The 9,691-nt window shown below is 42.9% G+C and overlaps 1 protein-coding gene across 2 annotated transcripts in view; it reads right to left on the minus strand.

Moving 5' to 3' along the window:
* GRAMD4 (GRAM domain containing 4) overlaps window positions 1–9,691 on the minus strand; it is an 80,973-nt gene that overhangs the window by 70,923 nt on the left and 359 nt on the right. The gene's annotated exons all lie outside the window — the stretch shown is intronic.

Below are 9,691 nucleotides of genomic sequence, written 5' to 3' on the forward strand. Positions count from 1 at the left end.
GAGGCTGCAGGACTTGCTGTACTGCAACAAGCAGAACAAAAAAACACACTCTGCCACCACCTCTCCTTCAGAGGAGGCAGCCACACAACCTGGAAGATACAAAAGCAAGTTCATTTTTTTTTAACTCAAAGACTGTTTTCCAATGAGTGGCAAAATTTCTGGGTGCCCAGGAATCACAAGAAACATTAAGATGGGAAAGCTGCATCTGATTTGTATATAATCAGCCCTAAGACCTTTGACCAAGAGCTTCACACGTACAAAAAAAAAAAAAAGACACTCTGCATTTGGTATGTAAGTTAACAAGGCTACAGAAGAGGTAAAACCACATCACACCGGCATTCCTACGCTCAACTGCATACAAGAGCACATGGGGGATGGAAGAAACAGTCTCTACAGGAATGTCAGGACTGCTGAACTGCACAAGAGTGAGTGCCTTTAGTGGCTTGCTTTAGTGCTTTCCTTAGTGGACTGGCTAGCTGGAGAGCTTTCCTGTCCACCTCGCCATGCAGAGCATTTTGCTCTCCTCCCAGCCCCAGTTACAATATTCACATTACTAGCTACGACTGCATTTCACAAAAATTTCTACTTTCAGAGCTAAATCTACTCATTCATCTTTATTTAAAGAGAAAAATAAGTTATTTTTTAATTATTATCAACCTGTGAGAAAGAAAATCTGCATGCTTGTAGCTAATCTACTGCAAGAGTTGGTGTTGGCATTTCCTCCACAGTTTAGAAACACCAATGATGCATCTGCTTCCTAAACACAATTTCTCGTCTCTCATTTCAGATAACGAGCAACCTGTGGCCAGACAGCCATCTTCAAGGTCCAACCCCTTCTTAGCATTTTCACCTAGCATATCTGGTTTTAACTACTTTTCTTCTGACTTCTACACGAATACAGTATTAACGTCATTGCAATTAAATAGCTGAATTTTAAAAAAGGTCTAGAAAATACCAGTCTATATAACAGCAACACTTGTTTCAGCTGGAGCTTTTGAAAAGGGAGGAGAAAGTAAAAGAAGCAAATCACCGCCTTTAAAGCAAACAGACATTCTCTTTTGTCAGTCCATGTAGTGTTTCCAAAACTCATCCAACACAATTGTTCAACAGTTAAGCACGCACATGAGATTTTTTGGGTAATGAGTGAGATCTGCTGTACTTTCGTATTAGCTCTCAGATATTATGATGAACTTTCAGCCAGCTGAGAAGAAAGCCACCTTCAGGGTAAAATAAACAGATGTAATTGGCTTCAGACAATAAGGAATACAAACTGCAAGGGAAGATTTTCCATTATTTAACAAAGATAAACTGTCACCAACAGTAGACTAATGAGTCACAGACAACAGCTTAATACTTAAAGCTTCTCTCTGAAGAAAGAAATACTAATGCAACTTCAAAGTATTAAAGACAAAACAGAAAATTAGTTTTTAATTGATCCCATAGTCTCCAACCAGGATAGCTGTGTGCATACAAGCAAAATCCAAAGTGGATACTGTACACAGCCAGGCTTATGCTCTACCGGGAAAACCTAACTGAAAATGCCAGCCATTGTTTCTCATTCAAAAGCATATGCTGTCCCTGCTCTGCTTTAACCGGACTGCCAAGGGCCGCAGAGCTTCACCAGACAAATTCAACTGCTAAGCATTCATATTCCTCCTGTAAAATATTCCAAGAAGTGGTGTTTGTTCCTCACTTGTTTTCAATACATGCTGTAGAGGAATAAGTGTTTCAACACTAGAGGAAATCATTGTTGGCAGAGCCCTCAAACTGGGGAAAGGTTGCTGCTGGAAGAAACAGGAAAGAAGCAGAAGTTGCTTTAGAATAAGTGTTAAATGCTGTAAAAATGCTTCCTAATACAGTTTTCTGCAGAAGTCAGAACTCTTGCACTCGGGCTTGTTTTTCCCATAACTGAAAGTAAAAATAAGAGTTGTTGAATTGCATGTACATTGATCAGTCTCACAAGCAATTCAGCTGAGGAGGGAAGGCAAAACTCTTCAAAACAGGCCTAGATCCTTTTATAAACATCAAAAGCTTTATATTCAGAATGTTTCTCTGAAAAAAAATAGGGCTATCTCCAGGTAATCTGGAAGAGACCATGGTCCTCATTTCTGCAGTGTTTTGCAAACTCTTGATGTTAGTTTTATTACAGCAAGTTTCCAGAAAGCTCTGACAGCTGAAGAAAGTCCTGGGAGCACATCACCCTGCAGCAACTGGCAGTTCTCAGAGGATCAGTGTACCCAGCCAGGTTCTCTACAGCTTGTTGGGAAGGACAGCCCTCATTGCACAATCCCAGGTGATCCCACAGAGCTGCTGAGACCACGCAGGGTTTTTACACAATACCAAGCCACACTACATTTTCATACAAAAGGTGATCTCGGACACTCTGGGATATCTTTTGAGTTGCTTTGTCAAGGAGTGCAAAGATCTTGGACAAAAGCATGAAGACCTTGGACAAAAGCACTGCAGAACTGCAAGGAATTATAAAGTTAATCAAATTAAAATAATGCTTAGAAGTGGTTTAATGCTTTGAAAAGTCAGACTACATAAAGGATGTAGTTATACAGACTCCACTTATTCCTACTACTTCCCATGACATGATCCTTGCAAGCTGATGTAACCAGTCTACAGAGCTGGTTTTTACTATTATCTGATGATCACAATCCACAGTCACCCTAATATTAGTCACACAAGGATGCTTTGCCGCTCTCAGGCCCCTGCCAGCTACCTTTGCTCCACACAGGGGGGTACAGCTACCTTTGCCCCACACAAACAGGACTGCAGCTGCTGGGAATCAAATCTCCCAGCTCTATGCAGCAAGAGGAAGCAGCGAGGTTCTACAAGGATAGCATGTGCAGGCGACTCCCTCAACATTCCTCTCCATTTCACAAGGGAAAAGGTGAGGAAGACTAAGAAAGCCTCAAACGAAGAAGTGAGTTCAGAGATAGGATTACAGACTACAGATAACTTACAGCTTAATTTTAAGTCAAGTAGCCCAAGTTATATTCATCAAGGGCTAAGTGCAAGGAACATCACATTGAAGGTACACTACATTTCATCCTTGGATGCTGAACTTGCTATTTTTTTTCCTGTTGCAATGTGCTATCTTGTTGAAAATCACTGTCCATCTTCCAAAATGCTCGGAGTCCAGACTACTGGTCCCTTCACCTTCAGAACTGGTCACTTCTCTGCTGCTCAGATCTCTAAGGCTTAAACTGGGCATGCTATCCTCTCCAGCCAACCCAGAAAGCATAAACTCACCCAGTTTCTGGCAGCATGTTTTCCCTAGAACAAAATCTATTACTGCTAGTGGTCCCAATGCTACAGGAGTGTCTCGGGAAGCAGGATATGCCCAAAGAACACAAACATACAGCTCCCTAGACTCAGATCTGGAATAGATTACAGTAAATTACAGGGTTCAGACACCCACATCAGTCCTAACTCCTCCTAAACCTAGGAGGAACCCTGAAGCTGTACAGCTACAGACATCAGCTGGCTCTACCAAGAGCAAGATGGAATAAAACATACCCTTGTCAGGCTCATAGCACAACATCATGGACTACTCACAGCCTTCAAACTACGATTTAAGAGCTCTTTCTCTAGAGGTTTTCCATTTCCCCGCCCCCATGGCTGTGACATTGCTTAAATACTGCTGACTATTATAAATCCTCACACCTCTGTGTAGCCCTGCTACATGTCCCCAGGAATTACAACATGCTGTTAACCTTGAGAAGTGCAGCAAATTATTTTAAAATGCAGTTACTGTACACACCTGGAAACACAGAGATGAAATCCAGAGAGAGGGGAAGAAAAACACACAAGCCATTTCCTGAACATAGAAAGAACCTGGAACCTCAGTAAAATCTGCAGTTAGAGGCTGGAGGACCTTTTTTTCATGTAGCTCTAATAAATGTAACTCTCAATAAATTCTCTTTTACGTATGTGTTTCTAACTTGAAGAAGCTACTCCTCAACATTTCAGCAAATTATAAACTTCAGATTATAAAATAAACTCTTCTTTCAATATTTAAAGATGCTTGTGTATCCCTCATTGAAAAATCTGGTACTACCTTTCAGCCTCTGAGAACTGCTTGGTTTCCAAACCAGTGAATTTAAAGTGCTCTGTATATGAGTAACCTGATACCTGAAATGAATACTGAAGGAACAAGTGGCTTTTACAAAATGGTAAAAAATGCCAAGCATTAGTAATGCCAGACACTAATACAAACTGCTGACAGTCCTATTGAGAGCTCTGATAAGACAGTTTTAGCAGCTGGAAACTAATCACACTCAGTCACTAATTACATACATCAGGCCAGCATGCAGTGCATCGCTTTGTGCTCTTTAATTAAGATAAGTATAGACCTCTTATGCTGTGTGGTTACTTTCAGGGGAGTACTACAGAAATTTAAAACATGTCTATTAACCATTGTATTTGGACACAGAGAAGGCGAGCAACTGCTAACCACTTTTCCCATGCAATTTTGCCATATCCTTTAAGAACCGTTAAAAAAAAAACAACCAAAAAAACCAACCACCCACCTTCACCAACTACACACACAGGAGGGGACAGGAGGGGACAGTCAATGGCCAAGAAAGAAGAGTGTCTCCACCCATAAAGTTTGAGAATCACAAGAATAAAGTGATACTCTTTGCTTTATGCCTTTTTCTTGTTCTACTCTCTCCCTCCTGTCCACAAGCAGTGTTACTGGCATTACACCAACAGTTTTACTCTGCACCTGAAGAGATGACCTAAAAATAAAACCCCTGTTTACAAATTCTATATTTAAAATCTACTACAGAGTTATCCATATAAGCATACAAAACAGCTGTGGTAGAATAAAGATGCATCCGAACTTTACTCAGTTTAGTTTATGTGAGAGATGCTCACCTTCAGACACCTCAGAAGGAAAATGCAGTACCATAGAAAGAGCCCACAGAGCAGACAGGTCTGCCCCAACAGAGCACAAAGCAGCACGGGATGGCTGCTGGAGAACCAAGCCAGCTCACAGCAAGGATGTACCCTCACAAATGTAAGCAAGCATTTCCTCAAAACAGAAATGAGCTCCGTTTCAGACAGCAGTCTGTATGAACATACCCCAAGAAACACACTTACCCCAGTGACTCAGCATCTAATGATTACACTTATGAGGCATGTGTAGCCAGCAAACCCCTTAATCACAAGTCAAAAGGGTTGCCAAAGACCACACTGACAGGATGAGGAGAAGGATGAAGTCTGAGGGTTTTTTAAACAAGAAACGTCAGCTCTTGCCAAACAGCAAAACTACTCAGAGGAGCTGCATCAGTGACTCAGAGCTCCAAAGTGACCTCTAGAACCTACATCCTGGGGAAAAAAAAAAAAAACAACAAACCACAACAACTTCAGAAGTTTCTTGTTTTTACAGCATACTGAGAAATACATTAAGGCCACAGCTGGAGCGCAGCTTCCAGTTCTGGGCTCCCCAGTATGAGAAAGACATGGACATACTGGAGAGAGTCCAACAAAGGGCCACAAAGATGATGAAGGGACTTAGGAGGAAAGGTTGAGAGCTGGGACTGTTCAGCCTGCAAAAGAGAAGGCTCAGGGGGGATTCCATCAATGTATATAAGCACCTGAAGGGAGGATGCAAAGAGCATGGAGTCAGGCTCACTCCAGCGGTGCCCAGTGACAGGACCAGAGGCAATGGGCACAAAGTGAAATACATGAGGTTCCCTCGGAACATCAGGAAACACTTTTTCACTGTGAGGGAGATGAGCACTGGCACAGGGTACCCAGAAAGGTTGTGGGGTCTCCATCCTTGGAGATACTCAAAAGTCATGTGGCCATGTGCCTGGGCAACTGGCTCAAGGTGGCCTTGCTTGAGTAGGGGATTGGACCAGATGATCGCCAGAGGTCCCTTCCAACCTCAATCATTCTGAGAAATAAAGAAGCTAGTTCACATCAGTCATTTGTGATACACCTAGAACAAGCTCTACACTAAGTTTCACGCACTCTTGTTAACACATATATCTAGAACAGACAGTGTGGTCTTCAAAGACCTTCGCAAAGCACTTGCTGTGCTAAATCAGGATTTATAAGAAGCTACAAATAAATGGAATTCCAGTTTCTACTGAGATGCAGACACAGCTTGTAAACTAAAAGAGACAATATTAAGTACTCTCAAAACGTGTTTAGAAACTACTGCCACCAGTTTTTTTTCCCCGCATTAATACATGCAAGTATTAAACACATACGGTGAGCCAAGATGACAATAGACAAGATTTTTCAAACGCAACTGAACACATTGGGAATCCTTATCTTCCACTACTCTCAGAAGCAAATAACTACATCTTCAATCATTTAAGCACTTCTGAAGATCTGGTCTCGTAAGTCAGGCGATTAAATCTACTGCTACCAGAGCGTGCATCAGGAGAAAGGATTGGGTGTTAAAGAGAGGAGGGGAAAAACAGCAGGAGCACTCCTAACCACAACTAGGGTATTTTTGTTTTGCATCCGATAACTGCTCTCTCAGTTCAGCCAAGGCAAGAAGATTTACTGTGCAAAATAAAATGTACTGTTAAGGCGAAGAAAAACATCCAGAACTTACTCTCTGTGAAAACTGCAGAGCTTGTTAATATTTATGAAGTCTGAAGTGGCTTCCAAGACTCCCTTCTTCATTTTCTTACATCATAATACAAAGCAGCACTAACTCATAAATTTTTTAGGTGAGTTCACCACTAAACTATAACTGGTTTAATAAATTCTGACCTCCTAGGAAAAGGCCTAACTTTCTTGGTCTGTGTGTGTTTCTGTCCCCCATATCAATAACAATGACCATAAGATGAAAAAAGAAAACTCGTATTCGTTCCGAAACTTGAAAGATCAAAACATAGAAACCTTAGAAGTACCCAACTTTATGACCCAAAAGCTATATCTGACAGCTGTATTTCTGTGCTAAGATTATTTTACGGATTAACATCACACCATGTGTGGCCAGGGCAGTGGTGAGAGACAGAATCTCTTTTGGAAGTCCCTGATTAAGCGCTTGCTGTCAAAAGCATTCCCTCTGATCAAACTCTGTGTCATAAAAATAATACATTAGAAGAAATCATCTTTCCTCCTAGCATGGATGCCGCCACACAGATATTATTTCACTGAGGAAAATGTATGTAGGAAAGAAAAGGCAACAGTGTTATAGGATAAAGCTAGAAAACTGTGCACTTCATTTGCACCTGACACCACCAGGTTTGAAGAAAAGAGCCTCCGATTTCGGATGGCAGATTTTTCCACACGAAATACTGGAGTATTTTGATAACAGCCAGGGCTTTGGGGACTTCAAAGTTAAAAAGCATCACTGCTGAACCTGATAAATACTGGAGGGGAGGAGAGGAAGAGACCAAGGCAAGCCATTACATAGCTTTAACCCAAAAAATCCAGCAAGGTACATGTTGCCCTTGACTCATGCATTCCTGAACAGCATTTGTTTTCCAGACTTATAAGAAATGAAACATCAGGAAATATGATCTAGTACTACTTAAATAAAAATATATTCACCATAAAACCATTGATGGGACCATATGTTACACAAAACACAGTATCATATCTTCTAGGAATCCCTATGGATTTGGGGGTGACCGAGTCAAAAAACAAAGTATGACTTCTCAGCAGAAAAAAATAGGGTGAAATAGGGTCTTTTTCAAACAGATATGTCCTCTGTTTGGAGGTCAAACAGTTAATGCTCCTCCTTAGCACTGAAGTCTCGGTATCAAGGAGTGAATACTCAAGTATCAGAACAAAGCTGAAAACACGTATATGTAGTATCACACATATATGTCACAGGAATCCACCACGTTCCATATCCCAGAAGTATAACTGACCTTCAACAGCAGCACTAATCACTTCTCAGACACTGAAGAAGTTCCCTTGCCAAAATAAAATGTTATTTTTTTTTCCCAAGTTCTCAAACTATATTGAATCTCTTGGGCATTCACTACTCCCACAGCCATTCACTCTTATAATAAACTTCAGGTCCTACGAGCTTTAAATATCACGTGGGGGGAAGAAGCGGTAGGGCCAGGGAACAGCTTTGGCACTGGCTACCTGTAAATCACCAAGAATTATTTTCCAGCCAGGAAGCCAGCAGGGCTGTGTGTCAGCCTGCTGATTTTGCCTCCTCAATCGGGATCTCCTCCCCAAAAGTCTCTCCAAAACCAGGTCTTGTAGAAGAGCCGAGCCAGGACAAGCTTTTCCCAGCTGCTGTCCTTAATTCCTCCCTCCCCCACAAGCACTGACGTCAGGTCACCAGGACACAGCGATGCTGGCAAGGCAGGCTAGGAGGGAGGTCAAAGCCTGGATGATGCCTTCACCCAATGCAGAAGCTGTACTGTGCCTGGGAGTGGCACCAGTACATTCAAGCAGCAGCCACTCCCCCCACCACTGCTCAACAGAAATGACTCTAGAAATGCTGAGCTGACCAGGACTTACTAGCTACAGTTAAATGAGAAAAAAACCCAAACTCGTCAGTCTGACACTTTAGCTCAAGTTAGTCCCACCTGCCACCGGCCAAGACCATCTCCAAGAGCTCACCTGCAGAGCTGGAAACACGACATGGCTCATCTTCAATTCAGTCTGGCACCTCAGCCCCAAACCACCTTTATTCTAGCAGAGAGATGAGCCAAACATACTTGTGGCTAGCATACGAAAAACAGTGAAACATAACTCAGGCTTTCAGGAGTTATTGCACAATTTGCCATCCTAACACCATCAAATTAATTTTATATTTTATCTGTTTGCACAGACTAGGACTAAAAAAAAGCCGTCTGTTTCTGAATAACTAGATATGGCATTTGATAACTAGATAAGGCATTAAAAAAAAGGTTTAAGACAGCTCACATCTGTAATTCTGAGGAAGGAAACTATTTAACACATGTTAAAAACTAAGGCAGGCTACTGTCAGATAATGCAGAGCGCAGGCACCTGGGATCCCTACTTTATTAAATACTTCCCCTCCCCACCCACATCTCGGTCACCACTGGAAATGCAGTACCCGAGAACTTGTCCATCATTCATTCCACGTTCACACCAGCTTAACAGTACCACATCTACTCAACGTAAAACTCCGCAGCTGCAGTAACGGAGCATGACATAAAAACATGATGAAAATCTGTTATTTAGCATTAAGCGCAGCGATGACCCACAGAGCCACGCAGGAGGCTTGTGTACAAAATCCGTACACAGCTACTGGAAGTTTTCTGAAGGAATCCAGGATGACAGCCTGGACAGTAAACAGCTCTTTACCCAGCATCACAGGTCTACCATCCTCTCAGTCTCCTTGAAAGTAAGCTCTCCAGCAGCATTTCCCTGCCCCTGCTCCCCCAACCCTCCCGTCCCCCAGTCCTCACCGAGATACACCCCGACCCCGCAGGCTCTGAGGGATCGCTCCGTTGCTGGCTGTATTTAACCTGAAGGCGCATCCAGCCCCTCGTTCAGGCGGGCTCACCTAAACCTCACAGCACAAACGATGCTGCCAGCTGTTATTTCCAAGCCGGTCGCCACGCAGAAGCTGCGCTGCCCAAGGAGGGGGGCTTGGCAACCCGGGGATCCCTGCGGGAAACACCGCCGCGCGGCCCGAGGCAGCCGGGACGCTGCTCCGTGAAGGTGTGACCTTCGCCAGGCTCGCCGCCCCCGGCCCGCAATATGTTTACTCCGGCTCCAC

This window comes from Cuculus canorus, chromosome 1 (genome assembly GCF_017976375.1).
Source record: "Cuculus canorus isolate bCucCan1 chromosome 1, bCucCan1.pri, whole genome shotgun sequence".
Classification (NCBI taxonomy): domain Eukaryota; kingdom Metazoa; phylum Chordata; class Aves; order Cuculiformes; family Cuculidae; genus Cuculus; species Cuculus canorus.